Consider the following 13,399-nt stretch of genomic DNA (forward strand, 5'->3'; position numbering starts at 1 on the left):
CTCTACCAATGCTTAAGCATGGGAGCTTTACAGGCCACTGCTTATAGAAGAGACCAAAGTTTTGGCTAAATAGCTCCAACAGCCATCAACTAAACTTCAGGCTTAAATAAGGCCCACATCTTCCCCTACAGCAGTACATATGGACAGTAAATACTTCAACACAATAGGTGGTGTTGTATGGTGGCAACTGAACTATAAAAATCAATTATTCATAATTCATGGTTCTTTTCTGACATGAAAAGGAAGGAAATAGGAGAGATTTTGAAATTTTATTATTTTTGGGGCAAAGTAACAGAAACCCATTTATTACCTAGAGTATCTTTAAGAAACACCAGACACTGGCACTACAGTGTACCAAGCTATTTTCAGTCCATGTACTTGTCACTCCATCCTATGACACAAACTGAGCATATCCTATCATGTTCCCTTAACAGTCAGTACCAGGCAGGTTCCCCTCCCTGCCAAAATATAAACCTGCCAATGTACAACAATACAACGTTACCCTCAAAGACTATTTAAAAGAATAACTTTGGCATTAGAAAGCTACTGAGACACAGACAACAGTAACACCAGTAATATATCCACCTTCCACCTGCTTCATCTGGCATCTCTGCCTTCTCTTAAAATGTTCCAACAGGAGGTGATACAAGCATTTGGTTCCCACTGTGAGAACCACTGAAATATTTGTTACTATAACTAATACCATGTTTTTATACCTCAACTGCATAAGCTTATAGTAGATACTTGACAGCTGTACTACTTCAGCAGTTAAGTGTTCCCTCTTTTCTCCCCCCTCTCACTTGTTTGAAGAAACATCTCCTATGCCCTTCTAGAAGGAATATTTATTCACTGAACCAGAATGAAGAGCTCACCAATCTGAAAAACAGGTTTTCCAACAAGATCAGACACCAGTTCAGTTCATCACATAAGCACACCAACGGCTACACCCAACTCACAACAAGTTGTGCTGAACTACCAAAAGTTCAGAACTGCTTAAGAAAACACATGCAACTACACCATAAAGGGAAATGGGACTCCTTGAGCAGCACAGCAGGAATCTGCATGGAGTCAAAAAAAGTCTGACATATCAGCAAGAACAGCCACTCAGAAAGACCTTGACAGGAGAGTCTGTGCAAACCTGACCAAGTTCAACAAGGCCAAGTGCAGGGTCCTGCAGCTGGGCCAGGGCAATCCCAAGCACAAATCCAGGCTGGGCAGACAATGGAGTGAGAGTAGCCCTGAGGAGAAGGACTTGGGGGGTGCTGGTGGATGAGAAACACAACATGACTTGGCAATGTATTTGCAGCCCAGAAAGTCAACTGTATCCTGAGCTACATCAAAAAAAGCACAGCCAGCAGGTCAGGGGAGGAGATTCTCCCTCTCTACCCCACCTGAAGCGTTGTGTCCAGCTCTGGGGTCCCCAGCATAAGATGGATGTGGAGCTGCTGGAGTGAGTCCAGAGGAAGGCCATGAAGATGCTCTGAGGGCTGGAGCACCTCTGATACAGAGACAGGCTGAGAGAGCTGGGTTGTTCAGCCTGGAGAAGAAAAGACTCTGGGAAGACCCTACAGCACCTTCCAGTACCTATAAAGGGGCCAAGAGAGCTGGAGAGGGACTGTGGACATGAGCATGGACAGGCAAGGAGGAATGGCTTCAAACCAAAAGAAGGCAGGTTTAGATTAGTTAAAGGGAAGAAATTCTTCCCTGAGAGGGTGGTGAGGCCCTGGCACAGTTTGCCCAGAGAAGCTGTGGCTGCCCCATCCCTGGAAGTGTCCAAGGATAAGTTAAATGGGGCTTTGGCACCTGGTCTAGTGGAAGGTGTCCCTGCCCATGGCAGGGGGGTTGGAAGTAGATGAGTTTTAAGGTTCCTTCCAATCCAAACAATCCCATGATGATTCTTTGATCTATGGTAAGTTAAGCAGCACTGCCTAATTCAGATCCATAATCTTCTGCCTGAATCTCCAAAATGCCAGTGCATTCTTACATCCAGTGCTAATATTTATAGCTCTCATTTATCATAGAAAAAAGCACTACAAGACTGAGACTACAGAACAAATTCAAATCAAAGTTTTCTAGACTGTTCCACTAACTGATGCATCCAGGAGCAGCTGTGAGCTGGCGGTTCCTAAGAGACCCCAAAGAATTACTTATTTCAGTTTGCAAAGGGTGTAAACTGATGCATCATCCCAGGTAGCCTGTGTTCTCTTCATAGCCATAAGCAACTAATCTACTACTTCATGGGATGTAATCTGAAATAAAAGTTTAGCAAAAGGCATATATGCTGCGGTACTATAATCTGAAGAAGCCATAAGATCATTGGATCTTTCTGGAGATCAAGGATCTTTTGGATCCTAGGACCCCAGCTGAAAAGACCCATTTGGAAGTCCTACAAACATCTCTAACAATTGTTAAATGTGGGCCTGTATCCTGAGATAAGTAGAAAAGTGTTGCTGTTCTCTTTTGAATCACAGCAGGTTGGTATGTCTTCCATCAAAGTCAAAAGCTAACGGTGTGTAAGCTGGACTAAACCTCTTATTGTCAGTCAAGACAACAGGACAGGCTCTTCATTTCAATTCATTAAAGCACAGCTTTTTTTTTTCTAGCAGTAAGTTGTTGTGGAATGCAGTATATCAGGCTACCTTCTTTCTTAGTACTGAAAAAATGAGGTTCAAAAATTGGAAAAGAACTTGGAATAAACATTAAGAGTGGAAGCAAACAAGGACAACAGTTAGAGCTGTGGAATTCTGCTATCTACCCTTCTCTGCTCCTGACAGCTCCTGAGGAAAACACCAGCTCTCACACTCCCCCTATGCTTGTCTATACCCTCACACATCTTTCATTGCAAAAATTAAGACCAAGGCTTCCATTTTATAGAATTTCTAACAAGGAGAGGAATTCTGCATTCAAACCTGTTCCAAACACACAGAGAACAAGCAGTGCACAGTCCTTTCTCTCATCCTCACAAGGTCACCTTTAAGGCAGGATTTTTGCTGTATATTACAGTATATTACTGTATATTTACAGTATATTTCTGTAAAACCACCGTTTTACAGAAATGTAACACTCAGTACAGTCAATCTTCACCACAGTCCAAAAGCAAACCAGACTGTCCCACAATAACCCTGTATTTCATCACAAGTGTTTTTTAGAAAATCCACAAAATATTTCAATTTGGGGGAAAAATATTATTTTATTCAGGAAGCTTATTGTCTTTGAACACAGTCATAACTTGCCATCTTATATTCCACGTCCAGCCTATACACACTTTTTCCTGTCCTTTTAACATGATAAATTAAGGGGACAATGCTATTTGATTCTGAAGTTTTTTTAAGCAACAAAAACCTGAGCATTTTCCCCCCCCAATCAGGGACTGGTTTACAAAGGACTCTGTTCCCCCACAATTTCATTGTTAAACTCTAGTGGAGAAATCTCCATCAGTATGAAAATTCTGCATTCTGAATGTGATTAACTTGGTATAAGCTCTGTTTACTGTAGCACAGAGGGCACTGTGCTGAAATACAGATACAGTTATGTAAGTTACAGCCAAAAAATGAAAGCAACGACATTTACACTTTGAGAAACCTCCAACTACTGTAAGATGACAAAAAACTGAAATTACCACACAGTGAATAGTGCATCTAAACCACTATTTACTGGCTTAGTTTTATTCCAACAGGTAGCCTAGATACCCTAGTTAACACAGATTCAAGCATTGTGTACATTTTCACTCTTACAACCATGGAAAAGTCTGCAGTAACTCAAGCAGGCAATGAAGAACTCTTCATTTTTGCTAACCAGCACAGAGACTGAAGCACTACTTGCTCAGGGGAGAGCTGCTGACTCCCAACTACAACATTACACAACAGCTTAAACAGGAATACGTTTCGGAAGTGAATGACAGCAATCAACAATGACAAATAATCCATTCCTTCGCTACTTGGAAATGCTATCACAAACTTTCAAACAAAAAATATGACCAAAAGAGACAAAAGCTGGAAGAACAGCTCACCATTTAAATAGATTTCAATGCATTTTAAGTAGCTTCAGTGGTTACACATAAGAAAGACCCACACAGTATGTTCTTTTACACAGAAGACAAAGTTCAAAAGGGATCTACAAAAATACTATGCAAACAGTCATTAGAATGAGATTATTTAGAAGATCCTACAAAATGTATCTCTAATTAAAAGCCCTCAGTAGCTTTTTCAAAAAGCAGCAAGATGCAGTAAACTCAGTCAGCATTAGTGTTCCTCCTTCCTAATGAAAACATTTGCCTGTGGACGTAGTGAATCAAAACTCTGAGAAGAAAAATGGAGAAGTATCTTCTTTTAAGCCATTACAACTCAATGAGGAGCTGTTAAGACAGGTACCTCAAAGCTATAAATAGTTATTCTAAGTTCCCCTCTAAGGTATATGACTATTTAGAATCATGAAGTGCATGTGACTTATCCATTCACGTCACAAATAAAAACCATTGTTATTAATCAGGCCAAGACACAGCAGTGCAAGAAAATTGATGCGAACTGGGGAAGTGCCTTGAAACTCTAAGTCAAAAAGCAAGCTCAAAGTTTGAGATCTTTACAGCAGGCAAGTTTATGATCACATGTTAAAGCATTTGAGTTATAAGATGGAGCAAAGTATTTTGTCATTAATAATTAATTGCTTTATTAGCAATCAAAACATATGCAGCATTAAAGCACTATAAAACAGTGAAATGCTTAATTATACAGCATATAACTAATTTTTTTGGCATAAACTTGGTGAATACATGTGATTTAATATATAATTATTCTGAAAATGTATCTTCAACTACATTTTAAAACACAGTCAACTCCCTTCACCATCAAGAAGCCATGTCCTTGCATTTGTAGTTCCTTTATTCAGTCCTAATTCTTGTTTTCTTTGCATATGGTCACTGAACTGACAACTAACTTTTAAAGTTAATTCCCTTCCCTAATATGTGGTTTGTATCAGATTTTACTTTGAACGTTATTTTGACTCTAACAAGGCAATACTGGTGCTGTTAAACTCATGACAAACCTCACTGTTAAGGTCTGGTATGCACTGTGTATCCTGTTCCTACCACAGGACTTTTTTTAACCTGCAAACATGGCCTTCAAAGAAAGGACCAGGAACAAAAGCATCATACAAGTCTTGTTTTAGAAAACCGTCATTTCTTTGCTCTCATTAAAAACATGTATTCTTATGCTTTCAGCCAGGCTTTTCCATTAGATACATCAAGAAACAGGAAAATTAAAAGGTTTACAAAATTCATACAAGGCCTTCAGCAAAAGTGAGATAACCCAAGTACTGCTACTGCCCCATCTGCAGGGCAGGGAGCCAGACAAGACCCATTTGTGTCCAGCCCTGATGCACTGGAGGCTGACACAAGACTTGGGAGCCATTTCAGGAGCTGCACCCCCAACTCAATCCCATGAAGATCCAGTCTCAGTGCTGTCATGCCCTGCTCCAACAAAGATAAAGAACTCACTGAGCAGTTCACAAAAACAACACTCATTAGCCTAAAAGAGCCAGTCACGCCCTATTCATTTCATTTCTATCAAGCAGGGACAACCTCCACAATGCAGGGCAAGTAGCAAGAAGAAAAATACCCAATATTCAGTTCCACTATCAGGACAAGAAGTGCAATCAGATTTTGAAACTTTTATTGCATTGCATTTTGGTTGTTCTTCATTTTTACCTCTTCATGAGACAAACAGTGCTCTTTTAAAGCTTGTTTTAACAACTTAATTTTAGCATACTTCTAATCTTTGCCAGAAAATAGTTAAAGTTAAAAGTTTAAAAGTTAAAAGAAAGTAGTTTAAAGTTAAAAAAGTTAAAAATCTATACATTATATAAAACAGCACCATATAAACATATAAAACTATCAGAAACTCCATTATGTTTGCTTTGATATTATGTGGCAAATATATCTTTATTCACAGGACAATATGAAATACCATTGCAAACCACTCTCAATTTCCTTGTTATGCTTTTATGTGGCCACAGTGATGACTCCAATTTTTGGATGACAGAATTACTTGAGAATTCTCCAAGCAGAATCCTTCTCTTTTGCCCTACAGAAATGTACAGTACTGCAGAACAACATGCACAGTATTAGTTACTAACTGTATGATAAGGTTCTGGAAAGAGGTTCTTGTTTGCATACTCCCAAAGCCAGTCCTTTACGTCCACCCAGACAGAATGGTTTGACTGTGCTTTGCAGAGAGGTGCTACCACTACGTGAGCCACAGCAGTGCAGGAAGGCTTATCCACTCCCTGCAGCCAATTCCAGGAACCATCACTGGCTTGGAAAGGCTACTCTTGAAGTGAAACAACGTTACTTCAAGTACAGTAGTACTCTCACTAACCTTGGCAAAGCCACCTCGAAGTCAGCCCACAGTACCTGTGCTGTCAGGCACTGTAACAACCAATGTCCATCCTCTGCACCAGCAAAGCCTCCTTAATTTCATCCCTGAAAAAAACTCCTGAGACCTTCAAGGTTTGTTTCCTCATGCATAAGCCAATTCATACCTTGCAGCAGAAATGTCAGGCCACCTACAGGACAGGTACAGAATGCCCCTGTTATGCCACACTGCCGTTCAACTCCGAGATCTAACACCACCGGATTCTCACGGAGAGACTATTGAAGTGTCTCTCCCTTGTTTTACCAGAATCCAGCAGAGGACAGCTACAAACAGAAGAGCTCTTCCACAGGACAGGATCTACGGCTTGCTCCATTTGGAACAGAGAGAATGCACAGAGTATGTCCTGGAAATGCCTCACGTACATGAGCAGGGGGGCCAAGAGCAGTTCTGCAGAGTCCTACAAGCAGCAAGTGAGTTCTCCTGCCCAGTCCTACAAGCAGCAGGTGACTGTCCCACAGTAACTGAGACACCCCAAGGCCATAACGCACCCACAGAAATCCCAGCACTGCTCCATCATCAGCACATCCCACCTCGGCAGGGAATGTGTGTGGCTTTGCTTGATGGACACAACCTTGGACAAACACAGTGTTTACAAGGACATTCTTCAGTCTCGACACTGCTCTGCTCTGTCTCAAGCTCAAACTCAGTTACCTACATTAACACTACCTAAATCAAGGCCTTTAGACACAAGCATTATGATTTGGCAACCAGGAATGTTTTGGCTTTAATGGACTCCAAGACAAACATAACAGCAATGAACTTGGGAATGAAAAGTTGTAGCTTTATAAGAGAATGAAAAAAATGTAATTTTTTATTGGAGGTTAAGATCTTAATTAGGATTTCTGCTTCCAGAGACAGCTAGAGAAGTTACATGGCCACCAAAAATTATTTTAAAAAATATTTCTTATTCCCCCTGGCTTTTTGACTTTGAGGTGTGTATAACTGTTCTTCACGCAGCGTCATCTTGCAAACACTTCTTGATAAAGCTTTGAGGAGCAAAGTAAAAGACAACCTTTGCCACAACTGCTAACAAGAACCTTGCAAGTAAGAATTAGGAAAGGAACCATTAGCACAGTCTTATGCTGTTCTTCAGGAAACCTGTGACAAGGAAGGGATTTTTTTTGATAGTAAACTAAGGAGATCTACGAGTTTCTGAGGGAAGGACAATGCAGCAAACTTCTCCACTCTTCACCAGTGGAACCAAGAGGCAGAGAGTAAAAGTAAACATTTTACCCAAGAGCAGTCAACTATTAGGACAGCACTTTACTGGCAAAAAATAAATTACAGAAGCAAATAGCTTTTACTGCCTCTTGCTGGCAAAGTCACCAACCAGCCCTCTCAGATTTCACTTGGTAAACACTTAATAAGGAAAACATCATTTTAATTTATAGCAATCACTTTTCCAAATAGCATGAACTATATAAAACAGCAAAATAATCTTGTTAGCAAAAATCTGGATTAGTGAAAAAAACATTTTCCTTTCTTCTTTCCCTTCTGCTCCATCAGGGTTCTCTGAGGAGCCCACCAAGAAAAACACTAATTTATACTTAAGCCTGAAGGAAGGTCCCAAGGTAAAGACTTCGGCTGCAGATTGTGTTTTCTGTAAGAGCCTTCGGAACCAGTGGATCACTGTCACCTACACTGACAAAACTTGGGAGATTGTGACTGGAAGGAATTCTCCTGACCCTATGATGTACATGTATCCTGTACAACATCACTAAATATACACATTTATAAATCTGTTCCCAACCTTACTACACACAAACAGCCAAACCACTACAGATCTGGTGATAAAACTCACTGAAAGGAGGCTGCACACAAGTAAAGCTGTGGGGAAATCCTTATACAACATCAGCCCCTGGCAAACCCATCTCTCTGTAATCCCCATTGTTTATATGTGAATCAAATCTTCCTGTTCCCCATCCCACCCTCACTCCCCCCTCATTTTTCCCCCCATTTTTTAAACTGCTTGACATCCAAGCCTCCATAGTTTACCAGTCAGGTCAGGACAGAGGACACTGTCACCCATATCTTCTCAAAAGAATGTTCTCACCATTAGAGGAAATACAAGCAACTGAAATGAAAGATTCTCCATCTTGGAAAAAAAAGGCAGCAATTGCTGCCAGCTCAATGTTACTGCAGCACAACCACCTCCACTGAAAGTCAACTGCTCCGACTGATCTGGTTATGTAGGTCGGCAAAGTTATTAATTTAAAGATAAAGTGCAAGTCACAGACATGTTAAGACACACTCTTAATACACTTGTACAAAATCCACTGCTTCATGAAAGACACAGTTCTGAAAGGTCAGAATGTTCCCATCCACACTCTAAAAGGACACGCTAAACACACATGAACACTGTGGGCTGTTGTTCACCCCCAGGCTCCCAGTACCACACACAACCACAGCTGGAGCTGCCAGGGCTTCAACCATCAACAAAAATAAACAGGTTTGTAAATATACAGGACTTCAAGAGTTTTCAAACAGGGAGCTTGGTGTCTTACACACTTTTATTGAACTAAGGTGAAATGCAAAATGTACACTCCCAGCCTTTCCCAACTAATGAATTCCAGAAGTGATTCCATACTGTGAATGACTGCACAAGACAAGTAGATGTTCACTTTATCAAATGAACTAAGACTCCACCTGTCCTTATCAATCACTACACATCAGCAAAAATCATCTTGACTAAAAAGGTTTTTCTGTGTCCTCCCCCAGCCTAGGGTAGCCCCTTTATCCAACAAAGGTAAGAGAAAAAGCATTTAAAGTGCTGGAAAACCTCTCTGATAGCAAGAATTACAGATATGTCACCTGTAAGGACCTTTAACTTTTGTTTTTAAGAGTGACAAAGCATTCTAACCATTTGAATACCAATTTTCCTCAGAAATGTTTCTACTAAGTATCCAGAATTAATTTATCTTTGGAAATTTCTACTGGTTGCAACAAAGACAATGTAAGGCCTTATTCTGCACCTAAAAACCTAGTTTTCCTTTAACAGTTTATAGCACATATATTCCAAAATGACAAATGTCATCTGCTATCCAGGTCTCCACCGTGAGCAGTCAATTCCTATCTTTTTAGTCAAATATTTGTTTCTGAAGTAACTGCATTAGAACCAAATGAAATCATACTATTACAGCAAATTCTTCCTTCCTGCATTATGTCCTCTATTGGAAGAGCACTCGGCTCGCAGGAATTGAGGGTCTCGTTTAATCTGCTAAAGCAACCAGGCCTTGCTTCTGATTTAAAACCATTTCGAACCATGGAAGAGCTCAAATAGCATGAAAATCCCATGAATGCTCAGCCCTAACCACCAAAACACTGACACTTAAAGAAGTCCGCAGCCCATTCCAGCAGTTCCCGGCCCACGTACCTTTGGAATCCCGGCCCACACCTCTGAATGGACGCGGCTCCCTTGTTCGCCAGGCACAAAACACCTGACAACGAGGGTTTTTTTAACACGGGTTAAAGGAACACCAACTTCGCCAACAAAACAAATGACGTCATAACCACCCCTGCTCCGCACAGCAATAAAAACCCATTTCCGCGCGCGGAAAATCCGTGACAGCTCCGAAACAAACCCCAAGAGCCGCGGCCGCCCGCGGTGCAGGCACCGCTTTGTGCGTCAGCGAGGCGCCTCAAAAAAAACGAAAAACACGTTCTGCGCGCAGTGCCCCCTCCGAAAAGCCCCGCCGGCCCCGCCGCCCTCAGGGAGCGGCCGGGAGGATCGGGGGGATCAGGGGCCCCCGCCTGGCCCCGCCGCCCCCCGTACCTGAGACAGCGAGGCCGACGGGGAAGGGGCGGGTGCCGCGGGCGCGCTGCGCAGGGCCAGGCTGGGGGAGCGACCCCCGCGCTGTCCCCGCCGAGCCCGGCGCTGTCCCCGCGGAGCCCCCACGCTGTTCCCGGCGCTGTTCCCGGCCCGGCGCTGCCCCGGGCGGGCCCCGGCGCTGCTGGCGCAGCCCCCGCCGCTCCCAGCGCAGCACGGCACCGCGCGACACCCGGCGCTGCTTTACAGCCGACCGCAAAGCGCAGCCGTGGCCGCGCCAGCCACGCCCCCCGCAAAGCGCCCCCTGCCGGGCGGAGGGAACGGGGCGGGGAGAGGGAGCGAGGGGATGGGGGGGATAGGGATGGGAGCGAGGGGATGGGGGGGATAGGGATGGGAGCGAGGGGATGGGGGGGATAGGGATGGGAGCGAGGGGATGGGGGGGATAGGGATGGGATAGGGGACGGGATCGGATGGGGTGGGATCAGGGGACGAGATCGGATCGGGACGGGATGAGCGGCAGCAGCCCCGCTCCAGCATCGGCGCTATTCTCCATAAATATCCAGAGAGGAGCGTAGGACGGACCGGGCTCTGCTCGGGCGTGCCCAGCAGTGAGACAAGAGGCAGCGGGCAGGAGCTGAAATTCCACCTGAACATGAGGAAGAACTCCTTTCCTGTGCAGTGATCGAGCACTGGAGCAGAGACCAGAGAGGCTGTGGAGTCTCCTTCACACCGTGTGGACACAATCCTGAGCCACGTGCTCTGGGATGGCCCTGCCTGAGCAGGGAGGTGGGACCAGGTGACCGTCTGGGGTCCCTTCCAGCCTGACCCGTTCTGTGACCGTGCTTTCCCCTTGTCCAAAAGCGCTGTTTTCCCACCCAGCGTTGCCTCTCCCTCAGCCCGCGGTGTCTCGCGGTGTCCCACTGCCTGTCCCGAGCCAGTGGCCGATGCAGCTGCAGGAAATGCCGACAAGTGGCATCTCTGCTCTTCAGAAACAGGAATTTAATTTGCCCTCAATGCATCAATGCCCTCACTGACCTAGACACGGGTGAGCCTGCCTGTCCCATGTGCCTCCATCCATGTCCTCACACACTCTAAGGAGCTGCTCCTCACAGTGACCTGGTGTCTCACGTCCTGGCAGCACAGGAAGCAGCACAGCCTTGGGAAAGCTCTCATTCAGCACAAACCCTGAGCGTTTGCTGCTGACTTTGCAGCTGCCAAAGGCCAGAGGTATCTCTTTGCCAGAGATGACCTTTCATCAATGTCAGTGTGTACACCCAGAACACTTCCAGCTCAAAACACTGCATAGACAAGGGTTATGTGCTGTCAGTGACAAACCGCTACAAAAACACTATGCTGGAGCAGAAAAGTCCAGTCTGATTGACCAGTAAAGATCTTTCTGAGCTGCACGGCCACCACAGAGTCACAAGCACACAACAGTTCCTACGTGGTTTTGGAGGAGCTAAACAACCATCATGCATCATTGCAAAAGAAATGGTCATTGGGAAAAAATGCACGGTGAGACAATTAATTGAATGAGTTTCTGAATGGAATTTCCTTAAAGCAAAAGTGGAAATTACTTCTCCAACAAGTTAAAAAAGGTTTTAAGGAAAGACTCCAGTAAATACCACCCTCAAAAGATGCATTTCTAGAGGCAGGAAAACATATTACTAAGCAAAGGCATATCCAAATATGTCCAAAAGGGTACAAAGCACAAAAGGTGCTACACCACATAAAGGACATGAAAATAAAGACATGCTCAGCTTTACGTGTGAAGCAAGAACACAGGAAAAAGTGAGACTCACACACAGCAAAGGAGGGAAAAGGATCACAGGTGATTTCATGTGGTTTCCCTTCAGTTTGCAATAAAGACAAAACCACAGGTTACCCAGCATTAACCTGCTACCCTTTTCTATGTATTTTGGAGTGTTTGGTAGATTTAGGATTTTTATTTTTGATTTTTTTAAGTCATGTCACGTCCAGCCAGTTTCAGTAAACAGTGACACTGGGCCACAGATGAAATAACCAATGAAAGTGGTTGTTTCTGGAGAGAACGAGAAGATAGCAAAAGACAGTGGGGAAAAAGATCATATCATGTTCAATGGAGATCATTACTAGCTTGATTGTGTAAGCAATTTTAATATTTTCCATTAAGCACTGGAACCAAAGTTGAAATACTTTATTAAAATCAGCTGGGAAAAAAATAAGACAATATATGGGAAGAACTGGATGACCCTGAGGACTAACAGGAGCAAACTGAAAAAAATGTAAAATATAAAGAATGTGCACTTGAATATTAATAACTAAAAATTTTGGGTTGTCAGGTAAAAGGCAATAGGATGAGAACTTCATTAAGCTATGTAATTAAGTAAATGACCAACAACATGATGAAGACATGAAGAAGCAAAGATGTCTGTACAATATTTCAGTCTAATAATTTTCAGAGAGAGAGGTTTCAGTGTTACTGTAAAAAACATTCCTGATGCAGCCTTACAACTAATTTATGCAGCTTTTTTTTAGTATGTATCCAGGGAAGGTGAACTCTTAATCTTAACAGGACATTTAAGAAAACAGCATAGATAATATTAGAGGAAAACAATGAAATTTGGCTGGATTACTTTCAGAAATGAAACAGGAGCATTCTCTCTAAGCTGATCAGAGACTAATAGCAATAAAACCCCACACCAACCAGTCATTTATTTACCTATTGATATAGTAATTGGTTTGAACAATTGTACCAAAGATGACAGAAAGGTGGTTCTTGGCAGAGAAAATGTACAGTCACTCTGTGCCCACCAATTGAAAGGCATACAAAAGACCATTTAAAAAACAAGAAACAAGGGTAGTAGTTTGAATTTTCAGTTCACAAATTAAAAAGCAATGCAGGATAGGTATAGTGCTGATTTTATCCCAAAGTGGCCAGATGATCTGTCAGTGTTCTAACTGTGTATGATTCTATAGACCTTTTCTCCTTGGGTAAAACTGAATAAAGGCAGAATTCCTAAGATCCTTATTAGTTAAGATTTCTTAATACCTATTTCACTATGGGCTACCAGCTGACAGGTGTCTAGTAACCTGTGGGCCAGCTCATCCCTAAGCTCCCCCCTAATTTGCTAAAAATTACTTTGTCCCTTATTGACTCATTATTAACAAAATTTTTAAAGAAAAGTGATGTAAAAAACACTTAAATGACCAAAATTATTCACAA

The 13,399-nt window shown here is 42.9% G+C and overlaps 1 protein-coding gene across 10 annotated transcripts in view; it reads right to left on the reverse strand.

Annotated features, from left to right (window-relative positions):
- Window positions 1–11,249, reverse strand: part of RNF111 (ring finger protein 111) — a 48,628-nt gene extending 37,379 nt beyond the window's left edge. For 4 of the 10 annotated variants that reach the window (XM_050309841.1, XM_050309850.1, XM_050309849.1 and 1 more), the window contains exon 1: window positions 11,230–11,249. The gene's annotated coding sequence lies outside the window, so the exon portion shown is untranslated. Of the gene's footprint in view, window positions 1–9,801; window positions 9,866–10,200; window positions 10,369–11,229 lie in introns of those variants that run through there. The other 6 variants (XM_050309843.1, XM_050309844.1, XM_050309846.1 and 3 more) reach the window with 4 other exon arrangements.
- Between the last annotated feature and the right edge of the window lie 2,150 nt (window positions 11,250–13,399).

The sequence above is a fragment of the Myiozetetes cayanensis genome, unplaced genomic scaffold (genome assembly GCF_022539395.1).
Source record: "Myiozetetes cayanensis isolate MyiCay16 unplaced genomic scaffold, myiCay2020 scf14, whole genome shotgun sequence".
NCBI lineage: Eukaryota > Metazoa > Chordata > Aves > Passeriformes > Tyrannidae > Myiozetetes > Myiozetetes cayanensis.